The sequence below is a fragment of the Archocentrus centrarchus genome, chromosome 17, assembly GCF_007364275.1.
Source record: "Archocentrus centrarchus isolate MPI-CPG fArcCen1 chromosome 17, fArcCen1, whole genome shotgun sequence".
NCBI classification, from domain to species: domain Eukaryota; kingdom Metazoa; phylum Chordata; class Actinopteri; order Cichliformes; family Cichlidae; genus Archocentrus; species Archocentrus centrarchus.
In genome coordinates, this window is record NC_044362.1 from 13,757,762 (window position 1) to 13,772,912 (window position 15,151).

The window sequence follows — 15,151 nt, forward strand, 5'->3', positions numbered from 1 at the left end:
AGTAAAGATGCAGCTCTACGCCTCTTTCTACTCAAGATGTCATCATATTCCTAAATAAGTAGAGGTGTATGTCTTTGTCATTAAACCTTTCCTTGTATTCTTTAAGATAAAGTGTTCTGCCAGCTGTGTTTTTAGTGATAACGCCTTATTCGTGTATTTTTATTATTTCACAAAATGTTGTTAATGTGCTAGTTTCGCTTTATGTTTAGGTCCTTTAACTGAAAACACAGTACATATAGGCCTGTGTGCGCGCGCGCATGTGTGTGTGTGTGTGTGTGTGTGTGTGTGTGTGTGTGTGTGTGTGTGTGTGTGTGTGTGTGTGTGTGTGTGTGTGTGAGAGAGAGAGAGAGAGAGAAAGAGAGAGAGAGAGAGAGAGAGAGCGAGGTCTTCCATTCATCATTGATCCACTGCAGGACTGTGTTTCATGGGGGTGTGAATTATGGGCCCCTGCTGTCACTGTGCCTGCTCTGCGTTGGACGTTTCACCTCGACACTGTAAATTTAAAAAGGGGATTACATTTTGCTGACAACTGATTTCAAAGGCGCAGCTCGACCAAGTGCAGAAAACTGCACAGTACCCCCCCTGACAGAAGACTTAACACTGCCCCGCAGTTGCAGGATTTGGGATTTTGCAAGGGTCGGAACAAGCCTAACGGGACGCAAAGCGTATTCGGGATCAGAGAAACCTCAGTAGGGTTTTTTTTGGTTTTGTTTTGTTTTTTAATCGCAATTACACTACGGACTCTTTCCCTCCAGGGAGAGGGGTGGGAAGCGTTTGGTTGACTGGGCGTTTTGGACGCGCTGGGTAAACGGTGATGCTACAGCGACGCACAGCAGAGGGAAGAGACAGGTGAGGTGCGGCTGAGGAGCGCTATTTCGGAGAGGCTTTGAATACCCCGAGCTGTGCTACCCGTTTCCTCACAGAAAAGAAGAAGATCGACCGGCAAGGGCGAGTTGGCGATTGGCACCTGCCTCACCCTCCCATACCTGGCCATCTGGTGCGGTGAGTGTGCCAAATAATGGTGGGATTTGGAGATGGATAGATGGGTGGATGTTTGAGGGAGACAGAGGGTGGTTGGGGTGAACAGGTAGTGCATATGTGTGTAATTTTATTACGCGATGCTGCACTATTAGTCCTCCAGCTTGGATGTGGTACCGTCTGGACCTTTGTGGGCACGAGCTGCTCTTTGTGTCTGCTGTGCAAGTTTGGTGTTATTTTGCTCATGACATGCAAATCTTCGTTGCACATCATTGTTCTTTCACGTGTTGCATAGGGTCTTGCGATGCTTATTCTTTCACTTAAGCTTGAGTGATGTCTCAGCAAAAAAAAAAAAAAAAAAACAACACGGGGTACACATCACCACATTGCATTAAAATGACGGCTACGACCTAATTAACATTTTTATTTGAACGGGATCATGGGTCGTGATCTATGCGTATTACCCTCCAGTGACATGTTTTACTGCCCCTCTGTGTACATTTATGATGCTTTTCTTTAATGTTTACACAAGTGTTTCTTTTAACAAGAGAAAAGGTCAAATGTGATGATTTTAAACGCCATAAAGTCAATTGATTATGCCATTACTCAATTACAGTGTAGTGACAGGGCAAATGAGCAGAGTAAACTGTTAATGAATGACGTTAAACTAAAGAAATAGAGATTTGTTGTTAATTTACACATAGACACATGTCCCTCAGTATTTACATCACATAGCTGATGTCAGAGACTGACATAAACTGCAGTATACTTTATATCTTTTATCCTAAATGTGTCTTGTACAGTTACAATAACTTGGCACGCGAATAGCCCATAACCAGCCTGCAAACTCACAACCTCTGTGGCCCAAGTTAAATGCTCAGCCACTGCTGTCCCAGCTCTTACTGACGTGATTTAGCAGTTACATGTAATTCACTGTTTACAACTTCACCCTTCATACTAAAAGCTATCAAGTTCCACAGAAGGACTATTACAGCTCCCAGCTGCTGTGGTTTATGTTGGTTTTACTGTGCAAGCTGAAAGGCAAAAAGATGGTTGGTGACACAATTTAAAAAAAAAAAAGGAGCAGAGGGAGGAGGAGATGGACAGGCAGAAAAAGATGGACAGACTAGGAATACAAAGGATGAAGCAGTCTGGCATAAACTACAGGGAGATGGAAAAAAACACAGAAAAAGAAATGATGGAGCAGAAAGCACAAGTGTTGAGGGAGAGGGGCTGCAGACAGCACTCGGAGCGGGTGTGAATGGTTTCCCTGTTATCCCCGCTGCCCACACAGACATCCACACAGCAGCCGTGTGAGCAGGTGCTAACCCCACCACACAGCAACTGCAGGGAACAACAGGTGCAGCCACTGTTTCCTTCAGCCTTCCTTTGGAAATCCATCTAACACCCACCCATCCCAAACATACCGCTACACCAAAGCTTTCTGACACCCCAAAAACCCACAGCCCGTAGTGAAGGGAACCGAATGGATACTTCAGTCTAAATTTTGGAAAATAGCAATCTGTGGCCAGGAATGAGGAATTCAATTGTAAAATTAATTATGCCATAGACAAAGGTGGAACTACTTGATTTGATAAGGCAAAGTGGGTAGCAGGTAAACACAATGTAGAAAGCCTCAGGTTGAGATAGCTTCCCACAGGGACATTTAATGAACTCTATTGATCACATAAGACTCTATTCAATCACATATGCTAAGCCACAAACAGAAAAATCCAGTCTTGGGAGAAAAAAAAAAGAGAGAGAGTGTGAGAGAGAGATTGAATTCCAGCATAATACAGCCCAACACAAAGAGAGTAAATCAAAGGCAGATTAGTGTGATGGGGTTTGTAAGTACCACATTTCTAAAAATGTGTAGAATGACAGTCTCAGATCCTGTGTGTTAGACAGAGTGAGATGAAACAGACAGAAGATGTTGGAAAGGAAAGAGATGTTACCTAACAGCTTCTCTGTTCATATTGCCAAGAGAATACGTCAAGCAATTGGCGACAAATTGCTTCTCTTTACCTCTGGTACACAGAAAGGAACAGTCAGACACCCCTGGTTTAACTCTGGGAGGCTGCAAGCTGCCGCAAAACTAGTCGCTTTCTTATCAGGTTTACTTGTTTCTTTGTTGCCAACCCTGAAGACCTTTTTATACTTAATAAGCTTGGCTGGCTGAGCAGATTTTTCTGAAATAACTTCATGTTTATGTATTTATTTTGCTTTGTTTTGGTTTTTTGTTTAGTAATTTTCTCACTAGCTTTAACCCATAAGCTACTCACTGTAGTTTGCCTTGTTCTCACACAGTCTGGACATGCCCACCACCCACTGAAGGAATGTCAATATACACTCTTACAGTGTTTGGATGAACTTTACTTTCCAGACTTGATGAATGAACTCCCACCTGCCCTAACAGTAATTTCGGTGTCAAAGCGGAGACAGGATTATCCACTAATCTGATTGTAAAACAAAGGAAAGCTGTGTCTAACATCAAGAGATCTGAAGAAATGCTTATTTTCCTCAAAAGCTGCCAGATACAGCATATTATGAGGCTCCAGTTTCACACAGGGTGCCATATTTATCAGGTTATGGGGTCTGGTGGGATTCTTTAGAGCAAAATCAACACTTCAAAAGGTTGGTGGAGTTCTCAGACCTCAGAGCAATGAAATCAGAAGAATTTAAGCAGGCAGGCATCTGCTGGGTGACCTGTTCCTGCTGGGCCCTCAGAGCTTGGACCTCAGGGAGTCATTCTGCAGGATTAAGGGGGCCAGAGGGTCAGGAGTTATGGAGGCATGCTTTCTTTACTTGGTTGAACTTTGCTCCCCATCCTGAAATAGGTGTTTAAAATACACTCCTTTATGCAAACTTGATGTGAGCAGCGTTCAGAAGCTTCACGGGACCCTTTTTGTTCCCCAGCAAGTCCTTCCAGATGTTTTGGAAAGAAAGAAGCAAGATAACAAGTACCCAGCAAGCTCAGGAGCTTTACCTGTGGAAAACTCACCCATAAATTGTGCACACCACAAGATAAATGATGTTCAGGTGGCCGAGGTGGCTGAAGCATGTGGATTTTGTTGTTGCATCAGCTGCATGTACCGTGTAATAAGAGCCTGCAGTTATATTCATGTAAAAATCCCTTTAGAGTGGCCATATGTCTTCTGTTTTATGACTCTCTGCTTTCAGCGATTCCTCCCTGAGGGTGTAGCTCTTTTTATTCACCCCTGTGCACATTGTGTGGCCTCTTCACATACTATAAAGGCCTCGCATGCAGGGATGGGTCATATCATTTTGAAATGTAATCACCTTCTGAATACATACAGGTGAATGCACATTTTATGTGCGTGCACCACACGTGTATGTGTCGTACAACGGTTAAAAAAAAACAAACAAGAAGTTTGTCTCTAAAATGAACCCTCTCCTTTGCACGTTACTCGCACTCCCATTTAAGTGCCTAGAAATTGGGTTGGGAGCGTTATCACAGCTGTTTCAACTCAGACAGATAGAGACTGCCTAATCTCCTTCTTTCTGTGATCTCATTTACATCAGAAAATTGCACAAGGGTGAAAATGACCATCCACTCTATGCTTTCACTGAAGCACTCACACACAGCTACGCGCACACACAAACAAGATAAGCAAATAACCAGTAACCTTTTCTCAAATGCCACCGCTAAGGCACTTGACTTTTTACTTCTTTGCACAAAATGAATGGGGGTATATATATTTCTTGGGAGCTTGGTCTATCTTCTCATATTTTGCTGCTTTTGTTGTCCAACACATTGAGCGCGCACCTATGCCAAAAAGCAGGCTTTAGTTATGGCAGCTTAGCCGGAGGGATTTGGAGGACTTTTTTTATTGGGAGATAAAAGCATTCGAGTCCTTTGTCTTTCCAGCTACCCGAGACTGTTTTGTGGCCTGATGAAGCTTTGTTGTGGCTAATCTTTCTCTCGCCTCTCTGTCCTCTCCTGCACCCATCCCATCTTCACAGCAAACACAACTTTTCTCTTTTAATTATGGCTTTTCTTCTGGGGCCCAGTCACAACTGAAAGGAGAGGAGCAAAGCATAGCAGAAACACAATTATACCTGCGAGGAGGAAAGAACGCTCTCGGGGGAGGTGTCGGTGTATGGGTGTTTATACGTTGCCGTGGGAGTGTGTGTCTGTGCAATCATGCATCATGTACATGTGTACGAGCAGATTCTTTGGCATTTTTGATATCTGCTGCGAGAAGACCACCTATTGTGGGCTATGATCCTCTTAGCAGGCTCCTGCCAAAAGAGCTATATTTACTGTTACTGGTGATCACAGCAACACAAAGAACAGCGTGTCATGAAAATGGGCTACCTTTCAGCCCTCTTCTACACCGGCATAGGAGAAGCCACTGTAACAGAGTATGAGATGTATGGTAATGGATGCCACAGAGGGACATTAGCACAGCCTATTTAGCATAGTCTTTTGTTGAGGTAGAAAAATGAAAGGCAAGGTGGATGATGAGTTGTGGTCAGTGAAAACACAAGGTAAAAAAAAAATGCAACAAATGTAATTATTTTTGGCTGCAAAAAACAGTTTATTTTAGTCACAAGAGAACCAGTTTTCAAACAAGATTTTTCTTCATAACGAATGTTAAAAACATAACGAGGCTCGGCTTAAGAAATGGTTAAGAAAAAAAAAAAAAAAAAAGCTTCTCCATGGAGACAGATGTCATGGACACCATTAAGACTGTGTGACTAAACAGAATAATGACTGTATAAAACCAGGTCAAATTCATAGGCGAAAAAAACCCCTGTCGCTGTTGTGTAATTAGACTGCATCTTCACTGCCGTCGTACGCACAGGGGTGTGCGTGCGTTTGACTCTGTGCTCATAGTGTGTGTCTGAGTGTGTGCACTGCATACTCATGTGCCTGCCTCCAGCTCAGAGCTGTGCAGTGAATGTATATGTGCTTACTGCAGTCAAACTCTGGTTAGCAACGTTTGCCCTTGCTGCAGCTTTGCACAGCACGGTAAATGTTTTCCGTGTGTGTGTGCGTGTCTCGCTGTGTCTGTGTGTGTCCGTGTGTGTGCTGTTTGAGATGTTTTTATATGCATTTCTGTCCCATGTCAGCGCCAGAAGTACATAAATTTACCTGTTTTGCAGCCCATGAATTGTCATTTGCGAGTGTTTGGTTGCATTGTCTCTACATTTCTACATGTTCCTGCCTGTAATCCATAAACTGATATCTCACTGCGTTCAGGGACCGCTGTGTGTCTGTCAGTACCAGCAATTTAGCTTTAGGCAGAAGACCTGATTGGAGAAGATGTCTGAGGGGAGATGAAGCCCTCTCTGGCTAGTCTCCAACTCTGTCCATCCTATTTTAATTACCTATGGCACTCACCCAGGGGAACATCTCTTCCTCTCTGTGTCTCCTCTCCACCCTTTTCTTCATCTCCCCTCTGTCTTTTTGCTAGCATCGTCTCTTTTCATCTCCTTCAGCCTCATTATCTCTTTCTCAGTTTTTACGTTTTCCCCTTTTCACCCATAAACTAACAGCACACAGCTGCGTCAAAGCTATATGCAGAGGTAACCTTTGCATTTGCATATAAATGACTCTATAGATTGAATAGTATTTTAGGATATTTAACAGCAGGAGATAGATTCCCTTAACTCTGATTAGACCTGTTCTGAGGCGACAAGCAGCCACTTGAGGGAATATCGTCTCCACCTCAATAAAGATAAAGACTCGACACTTCCACTTCTGAGGAGCGCATGATTGTGTCTGCCATAGACATTTGCTCTGTCCTCTCTTTGTATATGAGTGCATGAAAACAGATTAAATATCTGTGTATTAATTTATCTTGACTCTAAACTACTTCCTGTGACACCGTGTAGTCTTACCAGTATTTCAACCTGTTTTGAGATACTTCTAATATTGCACTAGCCATTCTGGACCTGCTTCGTAATCCCAGCAGAATGGCATATGCCATTCATAAAATTAGAGTTATCTATAGAGCAATATGTGGGAATTTACCCATTGAGCTATGTCAAATTAACTGGAAAATATGCTGATTTATTTTCATGCTGAGATGAAAAGACTGGTCCATTTAGCTAAATACAAAGCCTGGAAACAGGTGAAACAGGTAGCCTAGCTCTGTCAAAAATAAATAAATAAATCCCTCTACTAACGCCTCTTACAGTTACCGTTTAACACCTTATAACCAAAGTGTAAAAACATTCATTCACACTTTCACAGGAAGTTTTAAAGGCTTCTGCACAAAGCTCCTAGCCACAGAAAGATTCCAGTACATAACACCATGTAAACGTGTACATTTTTGGTTTGACACTTTGTTTTTCAGTCTTTGCAAAGATGTTCTGCTCTTTGCATTTATTTTCCACAGCAGAAAAGAGAAAACAGAATGCTACACTATTCGTCTACCAGAGATGTCATCCGCACCATGTACAGTAAAGATGGGGCTGTAACCCCCTGCAGAGTTGTTAGATCTTGGAGTGACAATTCCAAGAATTCCCAAACTCAGACAGAGAAATACAAACTCAGCCCATGTTAGATCTGTGTTTAGTGTAGGATCAGATTTTGACATGTGTATGTAAAGGCTGCCATTAATGGCTGAGAGTAAAATTTATCATGGTGCACATTCGGGTCAGTTCCAAAAACAATTCATTACGTTTTGCCTGAACTTAGTCTACTTACAGTAGCACAACAAACCAAAGAAGGATTCTAAATTCTTTCACTGTGCTTTTTTTTTTCTTTCTGTGCACCCTTTTCTTTTTCAGCAGATATCTGATTAAATCCTATTAATGAATGATAGTGCTTGTAGCGTGGAAAACCGAAGTCTGAAGGTGACCCACTTCTCCCATTTTAGCCCATGTCTGTGTTTCTACCCTTAGGCCATCTCACTTTATTCCGGGCTTTAACCTGCATACTGTCCTTAAGGAGCAGGCGTGTTACAAATGAGAACAGGGGCTAAAGGATTCTTTAATACTTCTATATCCAGCATGAAAACACTGCAGTTCAGTTATCTTTGTAAGTATATTGTATATTGTAATTCAATCTCTCATAATAATCCAGCAAAGAAGGCCTCAGAATTGCACTGGGGGAAAGCATTTAAATTATTACATTCACTTCTTTAGGTGCAAAATCAAGCTTTTGGCATCAGGGCTTACCTTGAGTCCAGCAAAGATGATCCTTTTTAATGAGTATGAAGGTTTCACATAAACCTGTGATGAAAATCATGAAGCTGCCTCACTCAGGCTGAAATGTTACATCTCTGAACTGGAAATCACAGCATGCTTTATAAGGTAAAGTGTAACAACAACAACAATAATGATAACAATTGTTATGTTTTTTCTTGAATATATTCTATTACTGATTTCAAATGAGCTACCCTACATATATATATCATATCATGCCAGTGTGGATAAAGAGGAGACAAAATTGCTGGTAGCTCCCCCATCCCCCTCCTTTGCAGGGACCTCCTTATATCTGCGTCCATGTATGTGTTAATGAGCACTCACACAAATGCACGTGTATTTGGGCTCCTGCTTAAGTGTATACGCATCAGTGTGTGTTGTGTGTTGTGTGCATATGTGGGCAAAGTACAAGTTAGAGGGCGGACCCGCCCTCCTCACGTTTACATCTACTGCAATAAAACATCTCTGCCTAGCTTTGCTATTGGTTGCTACGGTAACAAAGGCACAGAGTGGAGTGGCTGCAGCAGCCAAACAGCGAGCGAGAGACAGAGCGAAAAAAAAAAAAAGAGCGAGAAAAAGATTCTGCCTGTAAGACCTAATCACAACAACAGATTCAATGCATCGCACCAGAAAACACAGCTCAGTAACAGTGATGAGTAAAATGTCAACAGCACGTAAAGATGGATTTGGGTTTTATTCACCCATTATGTCTCTGTCTTACTCTGTCTCTCTCTTTCTCTCTCTCTCTCACACACACACACACACACACACACACACACACACACACATACATCAAAGGATTCATTAATGGCTGTACTGTAGTTGGGTGCAGCACAGGTCATAGCACTTGCATTGTGTGTGTGTGTGTGTGTGTGTGTGTGTGTGTGTGTGTGTGTGTGTGTGTGTGTGTGTGTGTGTGTGTGTGTGTGTGTGTGGGTGGGCGAGTGGGGGCGGGGGCCTCAGGCTTTGCTCACGGTCAAAGCTCATTGGTGTGAATAGGGATGGTGCTCTTTACTCCCTATTTAGCAGGATGAGAGTGTATTGATCTCACTCAGTAGCTTTAATAGTTGAGATGCCATTTGCAAATATGAGCATGTCCAGTATACACTAAAGGCCACTGAGGCATTTAGGGATAGGATCATTGGTAAATATTGAATGGTGGATATTGAAAATACATATCCTTCACATGGCTTGTTGACATACTGGGGGTTGTATAGAAATCCCCAGCATGCTGTTCAGTCCCTGTGGTTCCTGTTAGATCAGCTGTGGCAGGTGAGAGCTCAGAGAAAAAGACTCACTATCAAATGAAGCTCAGTCACGGGTGATGAGCACTAAACATATGGCCAAACTGATAAGAGGTGAAAGCCCAGTGTGTGTGCTCCTTTAGATGACCTGCTGATTTGCTAATTATGTGGGTGTTAGCAGGTGATTTGCTAATGAGTTGCCTGATGAGGCTAGATTGCGCCGCGTGGCTGTCGCCATCATTACATGTGTCCCATGATAAGAGTGTCGGTGTCACACCATTTAATCCTATCATACCAACATGATCTGACACAAATAGCATAACATCCTTTCTTCTCTCCACTTGCTTGTCTCTCCTCTCTTGATTTCCCGATACTCATTCTGTCTGGTTTTTATAGCTTGATGAGCTGGAGCAGTCACAAGTGGCGTCTCTCTTCCTCCCTCTTTGTCTTTCACTGAAACTGTCTTTCAGCTTTCACCTCTTTATTCAGAATTTTGGCTCAGCTGGGAAAACTCAGAGCCTTTGATAACCAAACGTCAAAGAGTTGCCCCAAACCTCTTTTCTTTCAGAGCATTAAAAAAACCACCTTTGTCTTTGCACTGGACAGCAGCAGAGGTTTAATAAGTTGGAGTGCCCCAGATCGGATTGCTTATCTTATAGATCAATAACCTTAATCAATACACACTCTAATGAGGAGGTTTAATCAATCTTTAACAGCAGGGTTTTATTATGTTCCATGTGTTCCAACTTTCACCTTACCACTTATCAGTTTTGGTAAGAAAGTTTTGGTAAACTGTCCACCACTATTGGTTTATGACACACATCAGACACTTTGTTAATTACACCTCATTAGGATCAGGTTAGACCCCCTTTTGCCTTCAGAGCTGCTGTAATTCTTTGTGGCACCAATTCAACAAGGTGCTGGAAACATTCCTCAGAGATTTTGGTCCCTATTGACATGATAGCATCATGATTAACATGATAACATCATGATCCAAATCTCCTGTTCCACCACATCCCACATCTACTGGACTGAGATCTGGTGACTGTGGAGGCCATCTGAGTACAGGGAGCTCATTGTCATGTTCGAGAAACCAGTTTGAAACGATCTGAGCTTTGGGACACAGTGCGTCATCCTGCTGGAAGCAGCCATCAGGAGATGGGTACACTGTGGCAATAAAAGGATGAAGCCAAGAAAACATCCTCCAAACCAATACACCACCAACAGAAGCCTGAACCATTGATAAAAGGCAGGATGATCCACACTTTCATGTTGGTTACAGCACATTTGAACCCTACCATCAGAATGCTGCAGCAGAGATCTCAGGGACTCATCAGACCAGGCAACATTTATCCAGTCTTCTGTTGTCCAATTTTGGTGAGCCCATGTGAATTGTAGCCTCAGGTCCCTGTTCTTAGCTGACAGGAGTGGCACCCTGTGTGGTCTTCTGCTGCTGTAATCCATCTGCTTCAAGGTTCAACATGGCGTGTCTTCCGAGATGCTCTTTTGGATACCTTGATTGTAATGAGTGGTTATTTGAGTTACTGTGTCCTTTCTATCAGCTCAAAGCAGTCTGGCCATTCTCCTTTCACCTCAGGGCATTTGAACTGCCACCCACTGAAATACTCAGACCAGCCCGTCTGGCACCATAACCATGCCATATTTGTCATTAAGCATATCTAAGGCAAAAGATATGATCATTGATTTTAGAAAATGTGCTCATATACAAGAGGTCGCATCCATTAAGGGTCAGATAGTGGAGCATGTTCAGTCTTATAAATGTCTTGAAGTACTGATTGATTCAAAGCTGAACTTTAAGGCAAACTGTGAATCAAAGAAGGGCACCAGCGCCAGTCATGTTTGAGGAAACTTTTTCATTTCCACATTGATAAAACTATGATGATATTATTTTATTGTGCTTTGATTGGATCTGTTTTATCATGTTCCTTGGTGTCACAGTTTGGATACATATCTGTAAAGAACAAAAACTCACTCAATCAAACTGTTAAATGGTCTAACAGGCTGATTGTTGAGCCATAGCTGAACCCAGCATTCCCAAACACCAGACAGTTACAGCAGTTGGCTGGTTCAAATTTTTACTCGACACCTCTCACCCTTTGCAAAGCGAGTTTCAGTTTCTTCCTTCTGGACGAAGATTTCTAGTCCCAAAGTGCAGAAAAACAGTTTAAAAGCATCACTTAGATGAACAAATGATAGTTTTGCCATCCTACATGATGCAATGTGGATTCTCTATTATTATTATTTATTTATTCAGTATTTTCTGTTGTGTTTTCTGTTGCTTGTTGTGTGTTTGTATTTAAAATATGCATGTGAGGATGGATGACTCACTTACTACTGCAGATCAAATCTACCTACGGGTACAGATAAAGCAGCCTGAAGCTGAACATTCACTTACATCACTTTTCTTCTCCACTCTGATGCTCAGTTTAAGCGTCAGGTGTTGCCATCATGTTTGGATTGGATTGGATATTTGCGTTAACGAACAGCTGAAAGGTTTAGCTAGCAAAGTGGCCAGTGACTGTATTTCAACCATTTGTCCACTAATTTTTCATCATGTTTCATCACCAATTTCAGATATAATAACAGTGTCCACTTTTTTAATTCACAACTTTAGGTAGCTACTTCAACTTATTATCAGTAATCTCAACTGTTTATGCATATTTTTTGGCTTTTTATCCTTTATTGGGATAGGACAGTGAAGAGAAACTAGAAAGCTGTGAGAACAAGCAGGAAATGACCTCAGGGCAGATTCAAACCCAGGCCTTTGCATTAGCCTTACAGCACATGGGTCGCCTGCTCAACCCAGTGAGCTACACAAGTGCTGATACATAACATTTCCACAGTATTCTAATGTTAGTCATCGACTGCACTGTTTTCTTATAAATGTAACAGTTTTTTTTCATCTTTGGATCATTATTTTTCCTACTTGAATTGTCTATTTTATTTTATTTTGTGTGAATGTTAGTTAAGTGTTAACTTTTCTGCTCAAACCTTTTTGTGACATTAGTTGAGCTGACATGTCCGCATACCCCTTGCAAATGCAGAAGTGGTTCCTGGGATATTTTTAATCCGGATGGAATCACTGCTGTGGATGAATTTGAAAGAAGAAAGTGTCTGTGTTTCAAAAATATAAGATCCTTGATGATGGGGCTTTCAGATTTGTAATACTCAATAATAATAATCAAAAAAATATTCAGATACAGTATGTGCACTTTACATATTTAGGGGAAAGGCAATATTGTTTTTAGAAATAATTAATTTTGACACCGATCTTAAAAGTATTTGTCTGACTTTGTATTTTTTGGAAGTACTTCCTATTTCACTTTGATGTAAACAGGAGGCAGCACGGTGGCGCAGTGGTTAGCGCTGTTGCCTCACAGATAGAATACCATCTGGACGGCCTGGGTTCGATTCCACCTTGGTCCAGGCCTCTCCCTCTCTCTGTGTGGAGTTTGCTTGTTCTCCCCGTGCTTGCGTGGGTTTCCTCCGGGGTACTCTGGTTTCCTCCCACATTCCAAAGACATGCACTTACTGGGGTTGGGTTAATTGGCTATTCTAAATTGCCCATAGGTGTGAATGTGAGTGTGAAAGGTTGTTCGTCTCTCTGTGTTGGCCCTGTGACAGGCTGGCGACCTGTTCAGGGTGTACCCTGCCTCTCGCCCTATGACAGCTGGGATAGGCTCCAGCCCCCCCGCGACCCTGACCAGGATAAGCGGAAGCGAATGGATGGATGGATGGATGGATGGATGTAAACAGGAGTTATGATATCAGAAGGCAAAACACAGCTAGAGTCCCACGTCTTAATCTGCATTTGTTTCCATTTTGGATATTTAGCAACTTCTAACATATGCAGAGTGGTTACTGCTTCCTGTTTGTAACAAGCCCATAAAGATACAAAAACCATAAGTGGATTCATTTACAGCAAAGACAAAAACATGAGAAAACTCAGAGTTATACAAAGCATGTCTTTCCAGTGATATATATAATACAATTTACAGCTACTGAATATAAGATAACCAGAAGGAGCACAATTTTTGGTGGCAGTGTGTTGAGCCGTATGATAGCTAATCTCGCTGGAACACACACTTCATTTAATTCCCTGCATCCATCCTTTCAGTCCACAGACCACAGCAGAATTTCATCGCAGACTGAACCATCACGTGTGGATCCTGCTCATGTTATGGTCATAATGAAATGAGGCTGACCTTAAACCTGACTCCATCTGTTTTAGCCTTGGGTATCCCAACGGAGGATCAGATGAAACAAACCCTCCACTCCCCCTCAGGGCTCCTCCAATGCACCTGATGAGGAGAAGGCTTAGAGATGTCAAACCTGCAATCTCTGGGCTAGAATTACATTTGAAGTGGCCCCAGAGCATAGCCTCCAGCCCACATCAGTGAGCTGATGTCTTCAAACAGCATGTCACTCAGTCTTAAACAAAGTCTGAAGTACTGGAAACACAGGTGACTGTGTACTGAAGTATATACGAATTTATGCATGTTACATCTGTGCATTTTGAATAGTAGTTGTCATCGCCTCAGCAATGAACACATTTACCTCTCAAATTGGTTTTCTATCACTGAAAACAACTGTAAGAGTTTTTTTTTTTTTTTTTAACTAGGTAGAGACAAAATGAGAGGGAGAGAAATGAAGGGAGGAGGTGGGCGATGGAGGTAGAGAGCTGGAGGATGAAAGAAAATAAGCGGTTGGGGGTTGGGGAAACATGGAACATGGTATTAGGGTTGATTTGATGGGAGCAGCACTGACATTGCTTAGATTTCTTCTTCTGTTTTTAACCTTTCTTTTCATTATGTTGTATCATACTACACATTTTCCGGCATTACAGCAGCTCTTTTAGAAGCCCAAGACAAAGCCCTCCACCAAAGTACTCCACCCTTTATGCTCTCCCCAGTTTGTCTTTTTCTTTTCTTCTTGTTATATCACCTCTCCTTTTTCAAAGTATGTTCCACATCAAAGACAGTTTGCACTACCTCACAGGCTACAGCTGAGCTGTAGAGAAATTTTGAGCAAATGTGTACTGATAAAGCTTTCACATTCAGACATGCAGTTGATGGTTTGGTTACCACAATTTATGCCTGGCAGTAAATTATGTGCAGCAGTATTATTCCACTGATATTTAGCATAAGGGCTTATTTATGAGAGTTTGACCCCTTGGTTGTAAGCTGCTTTTGGGCGGTATAGGTGTCAGTGTGTCTGTTGGCCTATTGCTGCCATTCAAACTGAAATATCCAAGCAATTATTGGAAAGGGACGAATCTGTATGATCATTACTTTGTCTGCTGACTAAATTCCTGCAGAAGAGCTGAGGAAATCAGGAAATGTTTGCATGCTGACATGCTAAAGCACTAAAACTTGCCTTATTTTGCATGTGTGTTTCCATGAATTCATGCATCTTGCAAAGTGTGACTGTTTTGTAGCCTCTTAACTTTTTAAAGCCCAAAATCTGTTCCCTCCACTTTGCTTACTTGTGATTTAGGGCATCCTTTCAACCGGAGAGATATTGTCCAGCTTGCCCCAATCGCTGCCTTCTGCTCTCTTTATTCTACTTCTAAAGACCATCTAGCCTCTTTTTGTGGCTAATTGCCCATTTTATTGCCTTCATATGTACGTACAGAAACACAATTAGTCAGAGAAGCATTACCACCCAAGAGGGTTTGTAACCCTTTGAGTGTTTTGTCTCTCTGTGACAGTTTTGTGAGAATCCCCTTC

General features: G+C 42.1%; 1 protein-coding gene across 1 annotated transcript in view; it reads left to right on the forward strand.

The window, feature by feature from the left end:
• The first annotated feature begins 929 nt into the window (after positions 1–929).
• The window catches only part of LOC115796393 (semaphorin-6B-like), a 31,715-nt gene continuing 17,493 nt past the window's right edge, over positions 930–15,151 (forward strand). The window contains exon 1 of the mRNA XM_030752793.1: positions 930–1,002. The gene's annotated coding sequence lies outside the window, so the exon portion shown is untranslated. The remainder of the gene's footprint in view (positions 1,003–15,151) is intronic.